This window comes from Neovison vison, chromosome 11 (assembly GCF_020171115.1).
Source record: "Neovison vison isolate M4711 chromosome 11, ASM_NN_V1, whole genome shotgun sequence".
NCBI classification, from domain to species: Eukaryota; Metazoa; Chordata; class Mammalia; order Carnivora; family Mustelidae; genus Neogale; species Neogale vison.
Genome location: NC_058101.1, coordinates 109,667,894 through 109,693,187, shown reverse-complemented (window position 1 = coordinate 109,693,187; position 25,294 = coordinate 109,667,894). Strand labels below are relative to the sequence as shown.

The following is a 25,294-nucleotide window of genomic DNA, read 5'->3' as shown; positions in this document are numbered from 1 at the left end:
CAGGCCCCCCTCTAGACCTGTTTTCATAACCATTATAAGGGACATGTCCCCAGCTATGCTTTACTTTCACACCCAGTAATTTTTTCCTCAGTTCTTATTTGAGATTGGCTGTATGTTTGTTAATTCATCTGAAAAGGAAAGTCTGGAGGTAGTCTTTCAGGGGCAATACGGTGGCTCCTTCATGGCAGGGAACCACGATGCTCTATTATGCTGCTCCACATCTTGATGTATGCCTCCCAGTCTAAGCTGAGTTCATGGTCTAAAAATTACCTACTAGAATTCCAGGCATTATAAGCAGCAGGAAGAGAAAACAAAAGTATAGCCCCCCTTCTTTTCAAAGAGACTTCCAAGAAGTAACACATACAAAATACATGCTTACATTTCATTGGCTCAAACTATGTCAGCAGGTACGTATAGCTATAAAAGAGGCGGGAAAACATAGCCCATCTCTGGGTATCAGGTTCTATTATTAAGGAACAGGGAGTCTGTGTAAAAGAGAAACACCCTCAGTTTTTTCCACAATTGCCTATTTGGGAAAGCTTCCTTTCTCTTGGTGTCCAAGGTACTGTAATTTCCAGGTTCTCATTATACTGTCCCTTAACAGCATCTACTGTCTCCTCTAATTTTTGTTTTTCTCTCATTTTTCTTTCTCTCCCATCCTCTCTCTTTCCCCATATGCAATCGTTCATTGTCAAACCATGTATCTCCTTTGAGATTCAGGCATTTCCAAGTATCTGCTAAACATTTAAATGTAAGTGATCCACCATCACTTCAAGTTAAATATTCCCAAACCTTAATTCATTTTTTTCTCTGATGACCTCATCATACTCCTAGTCTCCTATTTCTGTTCAGAAGAGCAATATCTTCCCATACCTCAGGCTTAAAACCTCTTAGACAACTACTTTTTTTTTCTCCCACATCTAAACAGCTGCTAGTTCCATTGTTTCCGCCTGTGATCTTTCTGAAATCTACCCCTCACTGCATTCTTGCTGTCATTTTGATGATGTTCTCAACCCTACTGATTTGGTGTATTCTAACATCGCAACTGGAATCCCTTTGGTAACTTGTCCCTTACAAGTTATCCCACATACTGTAGTTAGGTTAATCTTCCTAAGTGCCATTTTGAAAATATCTCTCCCATACTCAGAAATTTATTGCTACTGTGTAAGTTTGGCACTGGGTGTTTCAAACAAGCCAATCCACTTTTCCATTTCTGTCTCTTCCTGCATGCCCCATTCACATAAGTTACATAACATTCACACAAACCTTGCCCTTTTCATTTCTGTACTTTTGTTCAAGATTTTATCTCTGCCTAGAAATGCCCTTCCTTCGTCTTATCTATGAATGTTAAACTTTAGGGAACATCATTTTTTAATTACAGATTTTTTTTTTTTTTTTTTTTTATTAAAGAGAGAGATCAGAAGTAGGCAGAGAGAGAGGAGGAAGCAGGCTCCCCGCCAAGCAGAGAGCCCGATGCGGGGCTCGATCCCAGGATCCTGGGATCATGACCTGAGCCGAAGGCAGAGGCTTTAACCCACTGAGCCACCCAGGAGCCCCTAATTACAGCATTTAGATAGCACATTTTATATATTTTTTTAAAGATTTTATTTATTTATTTGACAGAGAGAAATCACAAGTAGATGGAGAGGCAGGCAGAGAGAGAGAGGGAAGCAGGCTCCCTGTGAGCAGAGAGCCCGATGCGGGGACTCATTCATCCTATTCATTCCCCCTATGGAATGAGTGATGCCTGAGATCATGACCTGAGCCGAAGGCAGCGGCTTAACCCACTGAGCCACCCAGGCGCCCCATTAGATAGCACATTTTAAAGAGTACATTTTTAATGTTTGTTGAATACTTTTTAAAAGATAGTAAAATATAAAATGAAACACCAACAAAGTAATATTACTTTTGATACCAGGTTAGTACTTTAAATTTAATGAGAAAACCAAAATTTGTAAATGTTCTGAAACAACACAGGAGTACTGGCTTCTTGAGAAAAAAAAATGAACCATGCTTTTATTAATTATTTCTCTCCTAAATGTGGCCACAGACATCCACATTTGCTGATAGTTTTTGTTGCTTTTTTTTTAAGTTAATACTATTATTTTTTTAAATATTTTATTTATTTATTTGACAGAGATCACAAGTAGGCAGAGAGGCAGGCAGAGAGAGAGGAGGAAGCAGGCTCCCTGCGGAGCAGAGAGACTGATGCGGGGCTCCATCCCAGGACCCTGGGATCATGACCTGAGCTGAAGGCAGAGGCTTTAACCCACTGAACCACCCAGGCGCCCCTTTTTGTTGCTTTTTAAAGAAGTATTGTTCTGTGGTGCCTGGCTGGCTGTCAGTGGAGAGTGGAGCATGCAACTCTTGATCTCATGGTTGTGGGTTCGAGCCTTACCCAGCCTTACTTAAAAAATAAAGTCTTTTTAAAAAGTATTGTTCTGAATAGCTCAGCAGTTAAGTGTCTGCCATCTGCTAAGCTCTTGATCCCAGGGCTTTAGGATCAAGTCCCGCATTGGTCTTCTTGCTCAAAGAGCCTGCTTCTCCCTCTGCCTGCCACTCCTCCTGTTTGTGCACTTTCTCTCTCTCTCTCTCTCCGACAAAAATAAATAATTAAAAAAAATTTTTTTGAAATATTGTTCTGAGGGTCACCTGGGTGTCTCAGTTAAGTATCTGCCTTCAGCTCAGGTCATGATCCCAGCATTATGGGATCAAGCCCCACATCTGGCTCACTGCTTCTCTCTCTTCCTCTGCTGATTCCCCTGCCTCTGCTCTCTCACTGTCAAGTAAATAAATAAAAATGTTACCAAAAAAAAAAAAAAAAAGAAGTATTGTTCTATCAGATAGAAGGAGACCAAGAGGAAAAGTTTGAAAATTAAAGGAGCCCGCTTTTCAGATGTAATACCATGAATCAGAGTTTTCCACTTGTTAGAGTACATTAAACATATCCATACTAGTAAGCACATCTATACTAAAGTACCAATTACTAATATGAAGACGTATAAGATCATATGTCTAAGTGAAAACATATTGGGTCAAGAGAAGTAGAAGATAAGCCACAGACTGGGAGAAAATATTTGTGAAAGACACATCTGATAAAGCACTATTACTCAAAATATGCAAAGACTCTTAAAACTTAACAGTAAAAAACAAGCAACCCAATTTAAAAAAAAGGACCAGAGACCTAAATACCTCATCAAAGAAGATCTATAGGTGACTAGTAAGCATATGGCAAGATGTTCAACATCATATATCATCAGGGAAACGCAAAGACAAAACAAAAAGATACTATTTATGTTGGTTTCTTCAGAGAAACAAAACCAATGAGATATATATATATATATATATATATATATATAGAGAGAGAGAGAGAGAGAGAGAGAAGAAATTATTGCAGGAATTGGCCCATACAGTTATGGAGGCTGAGAAGTACCAATTCTCCAATCTGCAAGTTAGAGAACCAAGAAATCTGATGATATAGTTCAGTACATGTCCAAAGGCCTGAGAACCAAGGAAGTCAATGGTATAACTCCCAGTCCAAGGGTAGAGGCCTGAGAATTGGGGGCCACTGGTGTAAGTCCCAGAGTCTGGAGGCCCATTAAATAAGGGGTTCAGATGTCCAAGGGCAGGAAAAGATGGCTGTCTCAGCTCAAGAGAGAAAATTTACTCTTCCTTTGCTTTTTGTTCCATTCATTCATCCTATTCATTCCCCCTATGGAATGAGTGATGCCTGCCCACATTGATGAGGGCAGTCTACTGAATCAAATGCTAATGTCTTCTAGAAACACACCACAGACAAACCCAGAAACAATGCTTTACCAGCTTTCTAAACATTCTATGGGCCTGTCAAGTTGGCACATAAAATTAACCATCATATCACTACACACCTATTAGAATGGCCAAAATCCAGGGAACTGACAATACCAAATGCTGACAAGGGTGTAGAGTAATAGGACCATTGCTAGAGAGAATCCAAAATGATACAGCCCCTTGAAAGACAGTTTGGCAGTTTTCTTACAAAATTAAACATACTCACCATACAGTCCAGCAATCATGCTCCTTGGTATTTCCCCAAAGGAGTTGAAAATTAATGTCGACATAAAATCCTACACACTGGGGCGCCTGGGTGGCTCAGTGGGTTAAAGCCTCTGCCTTCGGCTCAGGTCATGATCCCGGGGTCCTGGGATCGAGCCCCGCGTCGGGCTCTCTGCTCTGCGGGGAGCCTGCTTCCCCTCCTTCTCTCTCTGCCTGCCTCTCTGCCTACTTGTGATCTCTGTCTGTCGAAATAAATAAATAAAAATCTTTAAAAAAAAAAAAATCCTACACACTGATTTTACAGCAGCTTTATTTTTTGGTGGGGGAAGGGGTAGCAGGAAGTCCTTTTTAACTGTTTAATGTGATGTGAAAGGAACGGTGTGCTGATGCTCCATCATCTCAATAGAGAGTTCCCAGGAAGGGAAAAGGCTGGTGTTTTTTAAAAATTTAAAAAAAAAAAAAAACTGTAAAGAATTTAACAGGAAATTCTTTAAATTGCAGAAATGTTATTATTCTGTTTCATGACATGTTAGAAGCTAAACCTTAGAGCTTTGTTGCCCCCACTGCATACAGGTCTGATCATTTCTGGCTAAAAATGGGGATTTACTGGCATATTTCAGCCAGCTTTTTCAGTTCTGTCCCAGTGGGCTGGTCCGGAAGTCAAATTAAAAGCTCCAGAATAGACTAACAGCTGCCAGCCCCTCTATGTAGATTTGCACAAGCTCTACAAAGCAGTGTCATAGCAGATGCCAATGCCTACTCGGCAGTAAGGAGCATCAATTGTGGAAAAACTATCACCAGGACTCAATGTTTTAGATTCTGGTAATGTAATTTTCCCAGAAACATCGATGTCAAACAGATGAAGCTTTCTGTGCTCTACCTATAAAGTTCCATCAGGTCTAAACACAGCAGAGGCGTTAAATAATCTCCCAGCATCCTCTTCAAGAATGGAAACTCCAATGAGATATATGCTGCACTCCTTTGCTACTTCAGAAAGCTTCTGTGTGGATTCACCAAGTATTTTCTCTGCATATTCAGGAAAATATTTCATACCAAATTTAAGAATTAAAGCATTCTGGCTCTTGAGTCACCCCCGCGCGGTCTTGTTGCGGGGTCGTCGCTGGACGCAGCCCCTTCCCACTGTGGTCTGTAGTGCTTGCAGCTCTTCTCTTTTAAGATGCCTGAGGAAGTGCACCATGGAGAGGAGGAGGTGGAGACTTTTGCCTTCCAGGCAGAAATTGCCCAACTTATGTCCCTCATCATCAATACTTTCTATTCTAACGAGGAAATTTTCCTTCGGGAGTTGATCAGTAACGCGTCTGATGCCTTGGACAAGATTCGCTATGAGAGCCTGACAGATCCTTCCAAGTTGGACAGTGGTAAAGAGCTGAAAATTGACATCATCCCCAACCCCCAGGAACGCACCCTGACTCTAGTGGACACAGGCATTGGCATGACCAAAGCCGATCTCATAAATAATTTGGGAACAATTGCCAAGTCCGGAACTAAAGCATTCATAGAGGCTCTTCAGGCTGGTGCAGACATCTCCATGATTGGACAATTTGGCATTGGCTTTTATTCTGCCTACCTGGTGGCAGAGAAGGTGGTGGTTATCACAAAGCACAATGATGATTGTATGCCTGGGAGTCTTCTGCTGGGGTCTCCTTCACTGTGCGTGCAGACCATGGTGAGCCCATTGGCCGGGGTGCCAAAGCGATTCTCCATCTTAAAGAATACCAGACAGAGTATTTAGAGGAGAGACGGGTCAAAGAAGTGATGAAGAAGCACTCGCAGTTCATAGGTTACCCCATTACCCTTTATTTGGAAAAGGAACGAGAGAAAGAAATCAGTGATGATGAGGCAGAGGAGGAGAAAGGGGAGAAGAAGGAAGAAGATAAAGACGATGAGGAGAAGCCGAAGATTGAAGATGTGGGATCAGATGAGGAGGATGATAGTGGGAAAGACAAGAAAAAGAAAACAAAGAAGATTAAAGAGAAATACATTGATCAGGAAGAACTGAACAAGACTAAACCCATTTGGACCAGAAACCCTGATGACATTACTCAGGAAGAATATGGAGAGTTTTACAAGAGCCTTACTAATGACTGGGAAGACCATTTGGCAGTCAAGCACTTCTCTGTAGAAGGTCAGCTGGAATTCAGGGCATTGCTTTTCATCCCCCGTCGGGCTCCTTTTGACCTCTTTGAGAACAAGAAGAAAAAGAACAACATCAAACTCTACGTTCGCTGTGCGTTTATCATGGACAGCTGTGATGAATTGATACCAGAGTATCTCAACTTCATCCGTGGTGTGGTTGACTCTGAGGATCTGCCCCCTGAACATCTCCCGAGAAATGCTTCAGCAGAGCAAAATCTTGAAGGTCATTCGCAAAAATATTGTGAAGTGCCTTGAGCTCTTCTCTGAACTGGCAGAAGACAAGGAGAACTATAAGAAATTCTATGAGGCGTTCTCTAAAAACCTAAAGCTTGGAATCCATGAGGACTCAACTAACCGGCGCCGCCTTTCTGAGCTGCTGCATTGCCATACCTCCCAGTCTGGGGATGAGATGACTTCTCTTTCAGAGTATGTGTCCCGCATGAAGGAGACCCAGAAGTCCATCTATTACATCACCGATGAGAGCAAAGAGCAGGTTGCCAACTCCGCTTTTGTGGAGCGAGTGCGAAAGCGGGGCTTCCAGGTAGCATATATGGCAGAGCCTATTGACGAGTACTCCTTGACGTGCAGCAACTCAAGGAGTTTGATGGGAAGAGTCTAGTCTCCGTTACCAAGGAGGGCCTGGAGCTGCCTGAGGATGAAGAGGAGAAGAAGAAAATGGAGGAGAGCAAGGCCAAGTTCGAGAACCTCTGCAAACTCATGAAAGAAATCTTGGATAAGAAGGTTGAGAAGGTGACCATCTCTAACAGGCTAGTGTCTTCACCCTGCTGCATTGTGACTAGCACCTATGGCTGGACAGCCAACATGGAGCGGATCATGAAAGCCCAGGCCAACTGGGACAACTCCACAATGGGCTATATGATGGCCAAGAAGCACCTGGAGATCAATCCTGACCACCCCATTGTGGAGACACTGCGGCAGAAGGCAGAGGCGGACAAGAACGACAAGGCTGTCAAGGACCTGGTGGTGCTGCTGTTTGAAACAGCTCTGCTCTCTTCTGGCTTCTCACTGGAGGCTCCCCAGACTCACTCCAACCGCATCTACCGCATGATCAAGCTAGGCCTGGGCATTGATGAAGATGAAGTGAGAGCAGAGGAACCCAGTGCTGCTGTTCCTGATGAGATCTCCCCCCTTGAGGGTGATGAGGATGCCTCTCGCATGGAAGAAGAAGATTAGTTCTACCTGCAGACCTTGAGCCCTCTGTATAGTGTCCCCATGGCTCCCCAGCAGCCGGGAGTGGCCCTGTTCACCTGGTTCCCTCTGCTGATGTCTAGTGGTTTTTGTGTTGTTTTTTTTTTCTTCCTCCTGTCTTTGAGGCAGGAAAGAAGGCCCTAAAGCCCTATCCCTTCTGATTATTTGACAAGGGGTTTGGATGTGTATTGTGTTTTTTTTGTTTGTTTGTTTGTTTATTTTGTTCTGAGATTAAAGTATGCAAAATAAAGAAGATACAGTTTTATACAAAAAAAAAAAAAAAAAAAAAGAATTAAAGCATTCTGGAAGAGCAACCATTTTGGCTCCTCCTCTTGCTGCCTCCCAGACAAGGCCACAGGCTTGAGTGAGGTTATCTGATTTGATGAAAGAAACCTGAAGTTGGATGAGGACCAAATGAAAAGAGGCCATGACTCTCCAAGGTAACACCATGGGTGGTGCAACAGAGCAGAGGTCTCTGGGTGGAGACCCTATAGTAGCTTTATTCTTAATTGTCAAATCTTGGAAGCAAGCAAGACATCTTTCAGTAGGTGAGTAGATATTTTGCAGTACATGCAGGCATGTTGGAATGTTATCCAGCACTAAAAAGACATGAGCTATCAAGCCATGAGAAACATAAAAGAAACCTAAATGCATATGGCCATTCTGAATGGCCATTCTTAAAAAGGCCACATACTGTATGATTCTGGAAAAGGCAAACTATGGAGACAAAAGATCAGCTACTACCAGTTGTGGAGTAGGAAGAAGAGATGAACAGGTGGAGCACAGGATTTTTAGCACAATAAATATACTCTGTATAATATTATAATGATAGCTGTATTTCATTTTACTTTTGTCCAGATACATAGTACATGCAACACCAAGAATGAACCCTAATGTAAACTATGGACTTTGGGCAATTATAATGTGTCGATGTAGATTCATCCTCAGTTAAAAAAAAAAAAGTAATATTCTGGTGAGTGATGTTAATAATTGGAGAGGTTATGCATGTATGGGGGAAGGGGGCATATGGAAAATCTCTATACCTTCATTGCAGATTTGTTGTAAAACTAAAAACACTCTTAAAAAAATAAATCTTTTTTTAAAAAGGAATATGAGGAAGAAAATGGATAATCAGCTGAAGATATCCTTTTACCCCACTGTACTCTCATTATGATTCTTACATATGTAAAAAGATGCTCAATAAATGTTTATTAAATTATTTTGAATTTTCAGGAATTTCAATGAAATAAGTGGTTTTTAAGAAGTTAATTGAAAGAATGCATCTTACACAGGGAATCTAGGACTATAGGAACTTAAAGGTGACCTTTTTCCCCTCAACTACCAACTTTAATATATCTTACTCTCCTAAGTAAACCCTTTCTGAGGTCTCTGGGCAGCCAGGTACAGGTAAAGGCTTGGGTTCTATGAATGTTCCAGTAGGGAAAATAGGATGAGGGCTTCCTTCCACATGAGATAGTCATCACCTTCCATGACTTCCAAGATTTCTATCATTGAAGGCACCAGTGGGGTGCCACCTGACCCCAATAAGCTAACAAATAAAGATATAATATAAAATAGATTTAATACATCTAGGTAATCATGTAAGATGATGTTCAGTGAGAGGAAGGTCTTTCAAAATAAATAGAATTCAGACCACTTTCTGTAGGTGCTAGCAGAGACAGATGACAGCTAGTAAAATAAGAGCACTTGAGATGGTTAAGTACAGCACAGGAAAGAGATTCTGAAGCTAAACATATGACTTCCCAGCTGAACAATTGCATAGATTAATTGAAAGAAAGGCTAGTAATTGTTGCAACCCAAATGAGCTTGAGACCAAATGGAAGAAATATGTCAAAACAGAGAACAAAAAAATATAAAAACACAGAAATGTACAGGAACAGATAAGAGACCTACAGATAGATCCAGAAGAATGAATATACAAATAATAAAAATAATAATAATTCTTACTTTTTTTAATAATAGACATTCTAAAAGCAGAAAAGACAATTGGGGCATTGGAGGAAGTTAAGAAAGAAAGGAAAAGGAATCCTCAGAATAAGACCTGAGTCTTCAGATTAAAAGGACGAAGATTGAGTTGCTATTAATGAGAAATGGCATATATCTGGACATATCCGAAAAATTCTTATGGAAGAGACAGAATAAGTTGCTTATAAAGGGAAAGGATCAGAATGAAATTAGAATTCTCATTTTCAACACTGCAACATCATAGACAAAGGAAAACATACACAGACTAAGGGGAAAAAAGTGGATGGAAACCAAAGGAGCCTATGCCCAATAATAATTTTATGCATGTGTCAGCACATAAGTAAGATGTGTGGATATGTGAGAATTTAGGAAGTACTGTTTATTATTCATAGATAGCAAATGAAGAGACTCATGATTTGGCTCTAACCAAAAAAGAAATTATCTATATAAAACTATATGAAAAACCTCAAGGTAATGTGTTTTCTTATACAATAAAGAAGAGAGGAAATAGTGTTGGTCAATAAACTTTCTGTAAATATATCATATTATATTTAAATATTAATACACAATAACTGACCAAATATAACTGTTTATGTATGTTCTAAGTAAGGACTCTAGAAACTAAGATGACATGGCTGATGAAAAACTAATTTGCAGTCTGACAAATTATATAGAAAAAACTAGGAACTGGAGGATCTAGAGGAAGAAGTAACACAAAGTGTTGTGGAAATCATGGCTGATGAGAAAGAGAAGAAAAGAATAAAGAAAATGAAAATATTCTAGAGGCTTCATCTTACCGTGGAGAGTGACCAAGAGAAAAACAGAATGTTTTAGTAAAAAAAATTAAAAATAAATAAATGACTATCTTATTTTCAAGTAATAGTGAGGAAATGTGTCTGATTTGGAGCACAGGAAAGGAGAGGTAACCAATAATAGAATGAAAATCTTGTAATAGAGTATCCACATTAAAAAAAAATGGAATGAGTAATCACTATATCAAGCCAGTATAAATTCATAAAAAAGTAACATAAATAATAAAATTAAATGAAAGAAAATCAAGCATATGATCATTGCACTAAGTGTAAAGCATTAAATTCTCCCACTAAAGATAGAGATAATCAGATTAATTTTAAAAATCTCAGATAGAAACTACTATCTATAAGAATCACTAAAATACATTGACAATAAAGGAATGGGAAAATGATACCAAGGAAATTCAGACCAAATTAAGACGACATAACCAACTATGGGAGATTTAAGGTTAAAAGTACCAAACTAGACTGAGAGATACCAGCTACTGATAAAAACCAAGTTTATGTATATTGTACACTTGAAACTTATACAGTGCTGCATGTCAATTGCATCTCAATAAAACTGGGGGAAAAACAAGTTTATGAAGATGATACAACAGTAGCAAAACCATATGCATCAAATATTGCAGCTGATACGTAAAGCAAAAGCTCTTAGAATGCAAAGAGAACTTGATCAAAATACAGTAGTAGTGGACATATCAATGCACCTCTTTCAGAATTGGATAGATGAAAAATAAGTTGTGAAAAATAAAATTGGACTTGATACACAAAATCTTCTGTTTGACTGCAAAGGAACCTTAATAAATTTTGAAATACAAAGTTATCATGAAATACCAAGTATTTTATGTAGATACTCCCTCCCTAAAGGAGAAGAAATATTCCTCAAATGTTGAAGTTAACACACCAACTTCTCTCAAAGAAAAATGAAGAAAAAAAGAAATAAGGGAAGTCTTGAAACAAACAAAAAAAGAACAACTACTGTGGAAAAACCCAGAAAATGCTACCACAGCCAGGTGATCAAAATTAACATCAACAGTCATAAGTTGTGTTGACAGTATGTAACTTTGATGTGATGAAAATAGCACTGTACCCTTATGATCTTCCCCTGAAACTCATAACCACAGTCTAATTATGAGGAAAACAGACAAATGCCAATTGAGGGAAATTCCTCAAAATACCTAACCAGTACTCCTCAAAACTGTCATTGTCATCAAAAACAAGGGAAGTCTGAGAAACTGTCAGAGCCAAAAAGAGCCTAAGAAGACAAAATAACTAAGTGCAATGTAGTATCCTAAATGAGATTCTGGAATAGATAAAGGATACTAGGTAAAAATTAAGGAAATCCAAATAAAGTATGGATTGGTACATATCAATATATCAATATTGGCTCATTATTATAGCAAATAAATCACGAAAATGAAAGATGTCAATAAAGGACATTGGGTATGGGTTATAAAGAAAGTATCTCTGTACTTCACATCTTTTCTGGACATCTAAAACCATTCAAAAATAAAAAGTTTATTTAAAATCAGGCATAAGGAATGCCTCGGTGGCTCAGTCAGTTGAGCGCCCTACTCTTGATTTTAGCTCAGGTCATGATCCATGGTTGTGTGATTCAACCCCACATAGGGCACCTTGGTCACCGGAGAGTCAGTTTGAAATTCTCTCTTTCCTTTCTGTCTCCCTCTGCCCCTCCCCCCACTCATGTGTGTGAGCATCTGCTCTTTCTTTCTCTTAAATAAATAAATCCTTAAAGAAAAAAGCATGAAAACCTGGTGAAAATCATAGCTAAGTCTTTTTTTTTTCTTTTCTTTTTTTTTTTTTTTTTTAGATTTTATTTATTTATTTGACAGAGAGAAATCACAAGTAGGCAGAGAGGCAGGCAGAGAGAGAGAGAGAGGGAAGCAGGCTCCCTGCTGAGCAGAGAGCCCGATGCGGGGCTCGATGCGGGACTCGATCCCAGGACTCTGAGATCATGACCTGAGCCGAAGACAGCGGCTTAACCCACTGAGCCACCCAGGCGCCCCATAGCTAAGTCTTATTTAACCTTAAAAAAAAAGATAATTCCAATATTATTTCATATACTCCATATTATAAAGCTAAAATCTCATTTTCATTCATGAAACTAGTATAATTTTAATACCAAAAGATGTTCCAAGATTCTACCAAATTCCACCAGTTAATCTCTATAATAAATATGTATGCAAAAATTTTAAAGAAATGATAGCATGTAGAATCTAGCAATGTTTTTAAAAGATAATTCAATAAGACCAAATAGGTAAAATCTATGATTGCATGAATGATTCAACTTCAGAAACATAATTCTTCACATTAACACATTATCAGCAAAATTAATATATGTTCGTATCAATAGACGCAGGAAAGACATTTGATGAAATCAAAGTTCCTTAAAAATGGGGAGAAAATGCGGGTGAAGGAGAAGAGTGAGGAAGGAATAGATAAACATCACATTTATTCATTGTTTACAAAATGAGGGAAATGCTTTAGGATTATTTAATAAAATTTAATGTGTGAAACTTTGGTTGAAAGAGACAAAACAGGGAAAGAAAACAGGCAGAGCTGTGAAATGTTTGTGCTTTAATGCCACGAGTGAAGTAAAGCAAGAGCATGGTGAGAGGTAAATCAGGAAGTGTTTGCAATAAAGATTGCAGCACACCTGCATACATAGTTTGGGGTCCTTTGGGAAATATGTACCATCCCACCTGAATCAAATGACAGTGATGAGAAAAATCCAATGCCAAATGAGGTAAACACTGATTGGATGCAGAGCCATATGTGATTTAGTGAGGTCCATCATGGGACATGTGGAGAGGCAGTTGGAGAGGTTATACAGCAAAAATGTAGAGTCATGAAGGAAAATAAGTTATGTAAAAATGGGTCAAATGAAGTTTTCACACTGAGGAATTTCTCAGGAATGGACAGATAACATGTTTCTCTTACTAACTTTAACCAAAATCAATCTGCATAATAAATCACCTGTCAGAAAGCAGTGGCAACTATTCATTCTTCTGATACTCTGAAAAGTGGGTTTGAGATCAAGGCAGATGCTGTTGGCTGAGCCTTAGTAAGTTGCTCTCCCTATTTTTGTGGTGAATTGCTCTGGGTTGAGTCCTCCTAGAATGGATAGTTTCAGTTAACAGTTGACTGATAATATCTTTTAATGGTATGAAAATAAGGCAAATGATACCAAATGCAGTATTTTTTCTTTAAAAAGTATGAGTGAAATGGTAAGGTATTTAACTTTTTCTTCTAAGAAAGTTTAAAAAAGACTAAATGAAGAATTTTTAAATATGATGTATGATTTTTAAAGATTGAAAATCAGTAAATTTTGACACATCATTTAAAATCAGTACATTGGGACGCCTGGGCGGCGCAGTTGGTTGGACGACTGCCTCCGGCTCAGGGCGTGATCCTGGAGTCCCGGGATCGAGTCCCGCATCAGGCTCCCAGCTCCATGGGGAGTCTGCTTCGCTCTCTGACCTTCTCCTCGCTCATGCTCTCTCTCACTGTCTCTCTCTCTCAAAAAATAAATAAAATAAAATCTTTAAAAAAAAAAATAAAAAAAAAATAAAATCAGTACATTAAGGGGCGCCTGGGTGGCTCAGTGGGTTAAAACCTCTTCCTTCGGCTCAGGTCATGATCCCAGGGTCCTGGGATTGAGCCCCGCATGGGGCTCTCTGCTCAGCGGGGAGCCTGCTTGCCTTCCTCTCTCTCTCTGCCTGCCTGTCTATCTACTTGTGATCTCTGTCAAATAAATAAATAAAATCTTTAAAAAAATAAAATAAAATCAGTATATTAAAAATGGAAACTACATGATACTGAGGTAGAAATCTCACATGGCTCAACTTACAAATTAATAAAAAATTTAAGAATATGTTTACATGGCATTTTTAAAAACCTGCTGTCTTGCATAATGGTCCCAAAGGAGCATATTATAGTTTTAGAAGATTCTCCATTGTTAGAATTCTATCTTAGCACTGTATAGTGTTTTACTAAATATATGTAGCTATATTCTTCTATTATATAGACAGACCATGTTAAAATGATTTGTAGTTCTCATTCATTAAGTAAATCTCATTAAAATCTCAGTACTTCAGAAATAATTACCTTTTAAGGCTGAATATTACTCAGCCTTAAAAAGAAAGGAAGTCCTGCCACATGCTATAGCATGGATGATCCTGGAGGACATTATGCTGCATGAAATAAGCCAGTCACAAAAAGACAAACACTACATGATGCCATTTTTATGAGGTATCTGAAGTAGTCAAATATATAGAAACAGAAAGAAGAGTGGTGGCTGCCAGGGGCTGGCAGAGGAGGAGATGAAGAATTGTTTATGGATATGGAGATCTGTTTTCAAACATGAAAAGGTTTTGGAGATCCTTTGCACAACAACATGAATATACATAACACTACTGGGCTATACACTTAAAAAATGGTTAGGATGGTCAATTTTATGGTTTTTTTTTCACCACAACAAAATATAAAAAGTAAGGTAATGATCTTAAATGAGTGCTTATGAAATCTCAAATGTGTTTGGTGAAATATACTTTCTTCTCATGGTTGTAATATAAAGGATTTGTTGACAACATGTCTTTACCTGGGTGAAGGAAAATTCTACTCACGCCCAGCAAATAAGGCAAGTATTTATTAATCCTCTATTATGAATAAGATATTGAGAGGTATGCAACACATTTTTGTAGATATGGATACAGCTGTTGATGCAAATCCTAAAAACATTAATAAAGTGGCAATTCAAGATACAAAAAATGTCAAGAAAATAATAGAAGTCACAAGATGGTGCATGATCAGTATTACATGAAGGTTACTAGATAAAAGAAATCTTTAGCCTAACTGAATAGGCAAAATAACTAACACAAGTGATCTGCGTATCTCCCATGTACGGGAGACATACAGGTGGGTAGTTGAAGAAATTTTTCCTAACATACTTGTGATTAAAAGAAATTGATATTCATCATGTCATTATGTTTCTATACAGCTATTTTATAAGGTTCCTGAATTTATCCTTCTTTGCTTCTACCCCTACCTTTCTTTAGCATGTGAAAATTCTCTAAAAGTCGTCAGGTAATTCCAAACTCACACAAACGCAAACCCAGATAAACATGACTCCTCCAAAGGCTTCTGTCATTTAATTTCAGCTACACACTAAAATAAAATCTTTCATTCTTTCTACCTTCTCCCTCATCTCTCCCCGTTTATTGTAATGACAACACTTTTCCCCTTTCATTAAAACACGCACCATCGCACAACTCTGTCTTCCCCCAGCTCTCAGGATAGGGCCTGAGGTGGCCATATATCAGACAGGGAGAAGAATCTTTCAGCCTCATTCTTTAAGATTGTCCCTTTCACCACCACCAACTAAGAATCTCCTTCTTTGTACTGTCTCTTCTTAGTCCTACTCTCCACTAATACACACACTCCACAGAGAATGTTATACTAGGTGCAGTAAACAAATCTGAGGAAATACTTGGAATGACCACGCCAGATTCACTAGAATTCTTTCCTGTGCCTGGAATACAGTCTCCCAGTAACAAGTGTCCTAAATTTATTTTCATTTTTGTACTCATATTTTTATCTCTAGTATTTAGGGGTTGGAAAAATAGATTTCTAGACTCATTTTTAATTAGTATATTTCAGATTCAGTTTCCAGAATCTGTCTATATTTAAAATCCTGGGAAAGTTTTTCCAATAAAGGCACTAGATGGCACAATTTCACCAATTTATGCTAATACTCATTCATCCTCTCATTAATTCACAAATAAAAATAATTCAGCTTTATAAATAGTTACAGCTAAATAATTTAACAGAAAACCTATATATCAATAAAAAGTTTCTGACAATATAATGTTTCCAATATACCATGTTTTATGGCCTTATTCATGAACACAATAGCCAGAATTCCTGCATTGGATAATTAATTTAAGAAACCCAGAGAAAAGAGTCATCTCTCTATAGTGAAATACATCAAAAAATCTATGGATGTTAAATATTGACATCTACCAAATGTACGTTTTTATACTAGTATATAATAAAACACTATAATAAAGTGGACTAATGATTCCACTGACATTGAATACTTTAAGTCAGGTGTTAGTGAATTTTTCTTACTTCACTGCTTGCCTTAAGCTAATTATATCCAGTTAAGACCCTTGTTTCCTCATACTTAAAAATGAACAAATTCATCCAGAAACAGTAGAAAATGACTAAGGCCTACCTAATTTAGCAGGCAGTTGACCTTTTGTTGGCTGAAAGTACCATATTTACAGCAAAAGTCCCAGGTCTAACTATGTTTTCACTACCACTTCATTTCCTGAAATAATTTATATTTGACAAAGTTTATCAGTTCTTGAACTATATCTTGACATGCAAGACACATATCAGTCAAATAAGCAGAACGTATCCCTCACCTAGACTATCTCCCGACCCTGGTTCGAGCTCTTGAGAAATCTTCCCTAATTACATAGTGAATACCTCTGCCGGATGGTACAATCAACTGTGGTAAATCCTCATGAAAGGGACTCTAATAGGGAAATGTCTCTACTTACTCTTGCATAATGAGAAGGTTTCCTCTTTGGAGGAAAGTCATCATCATGGGCAAAGGAAACAGCCTCTGGAGGAGCATGTATGAAAAGGGAGGTAAGGAAAATGACATCTACATTGTTAGCTAGATTTTCCTAGGCTACAGTAAGCATTAACAAAATAAATATAGCCAGATCGCCCTTACATTTCAACAAACTAGGCAGAGCAGTGTGGTGCATAGACTGAGGGAGTGAGAAAACAAGAAGTTAGATAATTATTAGAGAGGAGCTCTCAAAGCAATACTGGAGATCCTTGAAAGTTAATGATTCCATAAATAGTTCATCAACAGTAATGCTAAGTGGACAGTGATTTCTTACAGAAAGTTTTTCCCAGACATCAATGTTTACTCACCTATAACAGCTGAACAAATACCAGCACCATATCTGCCAAATTCTACTACATGTTTTACATAAAGACATGAAAGAAATTCCAAATCTGTACCCATAACATTGTTGCCATCCATCAACCCAACAGGTTAATAAGCTATCTTTTTTAAAAATACCATGATAGAATAAGAAAGACAGACTTTGTTCTTTTTTTCCTAAATGCTAGGCTTCGCTTCAAAAACTTTTTTCTCCTCCCCTAAAATAATGTATAACTGATATCTTAACCAATGTGTACTATGCATTATGAGAAATAAGGAGGAAAATAGAGTACTAACAGGATATATTATTTTTTGTAAGAAAAATATGTACATTGTAGAGAGAATATATGAGCCCATTTGTCACTTCTCAAGAGAAGCACTATAATATGAGCACTGAGTGGAGAACTTTGTGGTTTTTCCCCCAACATATCCATTCCACCCCAGAAAACAATCTGAGCAAATTATGGTAATTCATTCCCCTTGGCAATGATTGGTTCAGAAAAGGGTGTGTGACCCAACTGTGGCTACTATAGGCATAATTCGAAAATTGGCCCTTAAAGATGCCTTAACCTGATCCCTGAAATCTGTGAATAAAGAGAGATGTCACTCTCATGTTTATGTCCTATTATTTGGCACAGTTGTCTCAAGATAAGGAAATTATTCCGGGTAGGCCTAAAATCTAATCATACAAGCCCTAAAAAGCAGAAGGAAGAGAGATTTCAAGTACAAGAATGGTTGAAGGGAACCACTTGTGAGGAATGCAGACAGCCCCAAATTGCTCAGATCAACCCCTCACTAATAGCTAGCAAGGAAATGAGGACCTCCGTCTTCTAACCACAGGGAACTCAATCTTGTGAAAAATTTGAATGAACCTGAAAGTGAATTTTTTCCTCAAATCCTCCAGAAAGAAGCCCAGCCCAGCCTACAACTGGACATTAGCTTGTGAGGTTCTAAACAGAGAGCCCAATAGAGTCTACCCAGACTTCTGTCCTACAGAAGTATGAGATAGTAAATGAGTGTCGCTATAGGCTACTAAGTTTGTGGTAATTTGTAATGACAGCAATAGAAAAAAATCCAGTGTCCAAAGGGTTGTGAAATATAGTCTGCTAGTGGTTCTGAGGAAGTTGTATTTCTATGAAAGAGCCATAGGACAAAATAATGGTCTCTTCTTTTTTCAAATGTTAGTGTGTCTGGACCTAGCGGCTGGAACTAACTTGTGGATGTATAGAAATATTTTGTTGAAAACCTAAAGCTAAATCACCCTTACTGTCACAGGATAAACTTACTTGGTAATAATGTGTAGGACATAAGCATATTAGAAAGTGGAGTAAACCTAAGTCCTCAAGTGACTGAAGAGACTAAACTTGGAACCCACTCTACCTCTAGAATAACTGATATGTGAGATTATTTCTTTGTTGTTGAAGCCACTTTGAGGGAGGGTGTCTGTTACGGACAAAATATTCTGATCGACCTATTAATATAAAACTAGTACAGTTACTTTAGAGACCCAGTGTTAGGTAAAACAAACCTGAAATTTGAAATGAGAAACTTAAGATAACATATATCCAACTGTAGTTGTGTACTTATTTAATTTCTCAAAAATTTAATAAAGTATTTAACTCTCTCCCCTTTTTAATCCATCTATCTAATGAACTAGAAAACATCCAAAAGATTATATGGAAGACATTTCTGTAATGACACGAAAAATTTATACCTAATATCTATACATATTGTTGAGTAACTTAAAGTTTGGTCAACAAAAGTGATGCTTTATTATCATGTTGTGAAATACCAAAACATTGCCAATACTCAGGAATTTTTAACTAGTTAGTTATCTAAGTATGAAAGGAAAGAACAGGATTGACACAGAGATTTGAATGTCAGCATATGAGAGAGAATTAAAACCTTGTTAATGGCCACCCAACATAAGAAGACAAAAAGAGATAAACAATGCCTGAAGATAGATGAACCCTCAGAAACAACCAAGAGTAAAGATCTGTAGGCAAAGAGGATCCTGTGAAGGAAAAAGAAAAAAATTGGTTAGACATACGTGATTAAAATCAGAATAATGTCAGGAAAGCCAAGAACATAGAGGATAAAGTTTTGAGAACTGTTTGTCCAACAATCACAAGTAAGAGAGATTCAGTAAGATAAAGACTGAAGTGGATCCACTGAATTTGGCATTTTTAATGCATTATTTATATCAGTAAAGATAATCTCAGTCATGGAGTGAAGAAGGTAGAGGATAAGCAGAAGCCAGATTGCTGTGAGTTGAGCAATGGGGGGGACACTTCATCTCCTGAAACAGGAAGGAAGGAAATAAGGATGAATGCAGATGTTTATCACAATGGAAATATGCAAATGCAGGCACATGGAAATAATACAACAGCAGGGTACCTAAACTCAAGTGAAATAATTTCAAGGAGGAACAATGCTCAAGAGATTTCCTAAACACCATCTTACACAATCAGAATATTGATGTCCAGAACATGACGCCAACCTCAATGCAGGTATAAGTAAAACATTAATTTACTTTCTGCAAATGTCAGTACAGAGTGCCCCTGGGGGTGGTCTCTAAAGAATATGGATATTGGGTAAATAAGATGGTCCTCAAAGAATGAAACTATGTACTTACATGCAATTCATTTATAGGCAAAGTCACCTGTAAGACAGAACTCTTGTCAAGTTTACAAGATTTCATGTAACTTATTGAGTATATTAGCATGGCAAATGAAAGAATATATCCATAAAAAAGGGAAGGAAGTATTGATAGGGTATGGAAGTAAAGAAAAAGGGAATCACCCAGGCAAAGTCACCCGAATACAGGGATGAATATGTTTGTCCTGCTGGCAGGGCTATCCCTGGTGAGAAAACCACTAGAGGAAATATATGCACAATAATTATAATCCAGCCTGTTGATGGAGTATCATGGGAATTAAAAGGAAAAGGAGATTACTTCTAATTGATCAATGACATCTGAGCATTGAGGCAGGGAGGAATGAAATAAATGTTGTCAGGTATATGGAAGATTTGCCTCTGTCCCATAATTTTTTCATTTCTGAGTGTTTTGTTTTCTCAACCAAGTTACCAAGTTCTTTCTGGTCAGAGACTCAGACTAAGATTGTAATTAAAACAAACAAAAAAACTCTCAACATCACTTGCTCTGGAACAGGATTATAATTAAACTCTAACAGGTTTACCAGGAAATAGGTAAAATTAAAATAGGTAAAATATCCTCTTTCCCATGACCTCCATGGGAATTTTTGTCAACTTGGCCTTCATGTGAAATAGTATCAAAGCTCTTCCTTCTGGGGTTACCTGGTTGGCTCAGTGGGTAGAGCATGCAATTCTTGATCTCAGGCTCATGAGCTTGAGTCCCACGTTGAACATAGAGATTACTTTAAAAAACAACAGCAAAAAAAGCTCTTACTTCTGATTTCCACAGCAGACTTACAAAGGAGGCACAGCTCGTGTCATTACTGTTAAAGTTGAGATCTTGTGGCTATGGAAAGAAGTAGCAAACGATTAGGTCAAAGTTATGTGACCTGTGAAACCAAAGACCCAGCACAAAGGTAGGACAGGACAATCTTCATTTACAAGTCAAATATTTGTTGAAAACCTCCTGAATGGTAAGTCTTGTTTGGGGCACTAGAGAAGCAGAGACATAAGAACACACCATCCTTAATGTCAAGGACATACCAGTCTAGTGCAGAGATAAATGAACTACAGCCCACAAGCCATACTCAGTCCACAGTTCATCTGATGATTAGATTTAGGGTATGCATTTTTTACTGGAATACTATAAATGTGAAACTGTGTTTTTATCATTATTTCACATCACAAAGCATATGGCATTGACTTTTCCCACTATTGGTGATGTTAACTTTGATTGCTCACTTAAGGTGATGTTTGACAAGTTTTTCCATTATAAAATCATTAGTTTTCCTTTTGTAATTAATTAGTAATTGTGATTAGATACTTTGAGACCATGTAGATACTCAATTCTTTATCAATGGGATAGTTTTAGTACCCATTGGTGATACATACCTGAATCAATTGTCACCTAATAAAAAACTTTTGACTTTCCATTGGATACAATTAAGTCAAAAAGGCAATGGGCAGAGACTCCTTAAAGTATTATCTGCCTCTGAAAGACAGTTGAGCTAAGAAGTTCAGGTACCTTTCAGACCAAAAATGAAAATTAACAAATGTTAGCACATTCTGCTATTATAGCTATATGGCCATTTATAAGAAAAGGCCCACTAGTTTAGAATAATCATTAAATAGTTAATCTCTACCTAAAAGATAAATTTACATATACATCCCTGGCTAGTGGGTATTTCTCAGGCCAATCAAAGAAAACAGACAGGAATGTTTGGTTCCACACTCAACTTAAGGTATTCTTAGCCTTAAGCTTTATCAAAGAGAAAAAAATAAAGTGGCACAGGTACAGGGCCAGCATGAATTCAACCCAGATTGAAAAGCAACCCAACCATGGTTGGTGCACAGAAAGAAAAAGAGGATGTTGTAGGTAAGGGAAAATCTTTTCATCTACCCATCTTAGTTTCTCCAGCTGGGGTCCTATAAATTAGACCGGCTAAAGACAAATTAACAAGAGAAAAACTGACAGGAGGCCATTAACATGTGCCCTGTGCATAAAAACATGGGAGTATTCAGTGATGAATAACCCAAATAATTGGTTGGAACTTGAGTTTAAATATCAACAAAGAAAAAGGGCTTGAAGTTTTTAAGAAGGGGAGGCAAATTATGTGGAATTGACTAAGAAAATTATGGTAAACAGGGATTGTTTGGTGAGATTTGTTACGCAGATTTAAGTTAGTGCCTTCTGGATTCATCAGTTGTTAAGGGTCCTTCTCTAAGTGGTAGGAGAGACTTAAGGACATCTCCAGAAGTGAAAATTTCCTTTATATAACAGTGATGTTAGCCAACTGTAATTAAAATAAAAACTTAATAAAGGGGCACCTGGAGGACTCAACAGGTTTAGGTCTGCCTTCAGCTCAGGTCTTGATCCCAGAGACCCAGAGACCTTCTTGCTCAGCGGGGAGCCTGCTTCTCCCTCTCCCTCTGCCTGCTGCTTTCCCTGCTTGTGCTCTCTCTCTCTGTCAAATAAATAAATAAAAACTTAAAAAGAAAACAAAAAAAGAAAATTTCCTTTGTAAATGTAATTTCCTTTAAAATAAGAAAACGTGTGTCCTATTTTTAGGGTTTTTTCTGCATCTGCTAGTGTTCAATGTCCTCTACTTCAAAATAATCCATATGCCAAAGAGGTATATTTTATGGTGGCATATTTGGGTATCCCTCAATATCTATAAGGAACCAGGAATTCTGCTGGTTCTTGCAGTAGTGGAAACCAGAACCCATTTTAAGCTGCCAGAACTTAGTTTTGCAAATAAGTTTGGATGTTCTTTATTCTTTCCCTCCATGAGATGGGGGACAAAGAACACACCTACAAGGTTCTTCAGGTCATACCCAGTATATTAGGCAAAGCATGGTATTGAAAACTGTAAAGGATGGACATAAATGAAAAGAGATGGAGAAAAGTTAGGGATAATTATTACTCAAACTTTTTTCAATTTGTTTTTATTTGGTAAAATACATATGACATAAAATGTACTGTATTAATCAATTTTAAGTGTACAGTTCAGTGTTATTGGGTACATTACATTTATAATGTTGCACAACCATCACCACTATCTATCTCTAGAACTCTTTTTATCTTGTCAATAAAATTTTATACCCGTTGAAAAATAAATCTCCATTGCTCTTTACATTAGCTCCTGGAAATCACCATTTTACTTTCTATCTCTATGGTTTTGGCTACTCTGAGTACGTCATGTAAGTAAAACCAAATATTACTGTCTTTTTGTGACTGGCTTATTTTATTTACCTTAATGTCCTCCAGGTTAACCCATGTTGTAGCATGTGTCAGAATTTCCTTCCTTTTTAAGGTTGAATAGTATTTAATTGTATAGTTTATGACATTTTGCTTATCCCTTCATCAGTTGATGGACATGTGGGTTGCTTCCATATTGTAGCTACTGTGAATTATGTTGCTGTGAACATGGGAATACAACTACCTCTTCAAGATTCTACTTCCAGTTCTTTTGGGTATATTCCTAGAAGTAAAATTGCTAGATCATATAATAATTCTATTGTTAACTCTTTGAGGACCATCATACTCTTTCCACAGCAGTTGTCCCATGTTGCACATCTACTAATAATGTACCAGGGTTCCAGTTTCTTCAAATCTTTTTGTTTGTTTGTTTAAAGTAGGCTCCATGCCCAGTGTGGAGTCTAACGCAAGGATTGAACTCACAACTCTGAGACCAAGAACTGAGCTGAGATTAAGAGCCAGACACTTAACCAACTGAGCCAACCAGGCACCATCCAGTTTCTTCAAATCTTAATAGCAATCATAGTGGATTTGAGAAGTCTCATTGTAGTTTTGATTTGCATTTCTCTAATGATTGGAGATGTTGAGCATCTTTTCATGTGCTTATTGTCCATTTGTAATCTTCCTTGGAGAGATGTCTATTCAATTCTTCGCTCACTTTTTAATTGGGTTCTTTGCTTTTTTATTATTGTGTTCTAGGAGTTCTCTATGTGGTCTGGATATTAATCCCTTATCAGATACACCGATTTCTTAATATTTTCTTCCATTCTGTGGGTTTCCTTTTTTTTTTTTTTAAAGATTTTTATTTAATTTATTGGACAGAGAGAGAGATCACAAGTAGGCAGAGAGGCAGGCAGAGAGAGAGGAGGAAGCAGGCTCCTCACTGAGCAGAGGGTCCAATGTGGGGCTCGATCCCAGCACCCTGGGATCATGACCTGAGCCGAAGGCAGAGGCTTAACCCACTGAGCCACCCAGGCGCCCCCTGTGGGTTTCCTTTTTATTCTACTAATATTGCCTCTTGATGCACAATTTTAAAAAATTTTACGAAGTTCAATTTGTCTATTTTTTCATTTGTTTCCTGTGATTTTGGTGACATGTCCAAAAAATCATTGCCAAATCCAATACTGTGAAGCTTTTGCCCTATGTTTTCTTCTAAGGGTTTTTTAGTTTTCAATTTTACATTCAGATCTTCGATCCATTTTAAGTTAAATGTTGTGTATGATGTTAGGTAAGGATCCAACTTTATTCTTTTGCATGTAGATAACCAGTTTTACCAGCACCATTTGTTGGAAAGACTGTCCTTCCATTAAATGGTCTTGGCACCCTTGTCAAGAATCACTGAACCATATATAAGAAGTTTTATTTCTGGGCTCTCTATTCTATTTCATTGATAATTATGTCTGTCTTCATGCCAGTACCACAATGCTTAGATTATTGTTGTTTTATAATAAGTTTTGAAATCAAGAAATGTGACTCCTCCAGCTTAATTCTCCTTTTTCTTTTTTCTTCTTCTTTTTTTTTTAATATTTATTTATTTATTTGAGATAGAGAGAGAGAGTATGAGCAGGAGGGCCAGAGGAAGCCTGACATGGGGCTTGGTCTCACAACCCTGAAATCACAACCTGAGCTGATACCAAGAGTCAGGTGCTTAACAAACTGCACGAACCAGGTGCCCCTTTGTTCTCCTTTTACAAGATTGTTTTGGCTACTTGGGGTCCCCTGATTCCATATGAATTTTGAGATTGGTTTTTCTATTTCTACAAAAAACATTGCTGGGGTTTTGATAAGGATTGCATTGAATCTGTAGATTTCTTTGGGTGGTATTGACAGCTTAACAATATAAGTCTTCCAATACATAAACATGGGATGTGTTTCCATTTATGTCTCTTTAATTTCTTTAACAATGTTTTATAGTTGTGATTGTTCAAATCTTTCTTATATTTGGTTAAGTTAATTTCTAAGCATTTTATTCTTTTTGTTGTTATTATATGTGGAATTGTTTTTCAAAATTTCCTTTTCAGATTATTTATTGTCAATGTATAGAAATGTAGCTTATTTTTGTGTATTGATATTATATCTTGATATTTTGTTGAATTAATTAATTCTAACCGTTTTTTTTGGAATCTTTAGTTTTCTACATGTAAGATTATCTCATCTGCAGATAGAGATAATTTTATTTCTTCCTTTTAAATTTAG

At 37.5% G+C, this 25,294-nt stretch overlaps 2 pseudogenes; one reads left to right on the top strand and one right to left on the bottom strand.

Annotated features, from left to right (window-relative positions):
* Window positions 1-4,651: 4,651 nt before the first annotated feature.
* On the bottom strand, window positions 4,652-7,830 carry LOC122890280 (annotated as a pseudogene).
* On the top strand, window positions 5,162-7,450 carry LOC122889368 (annotated as a pseudogene).
* Window positions 7,831-25,294: the final 17,464 nt, after the last annotated feature.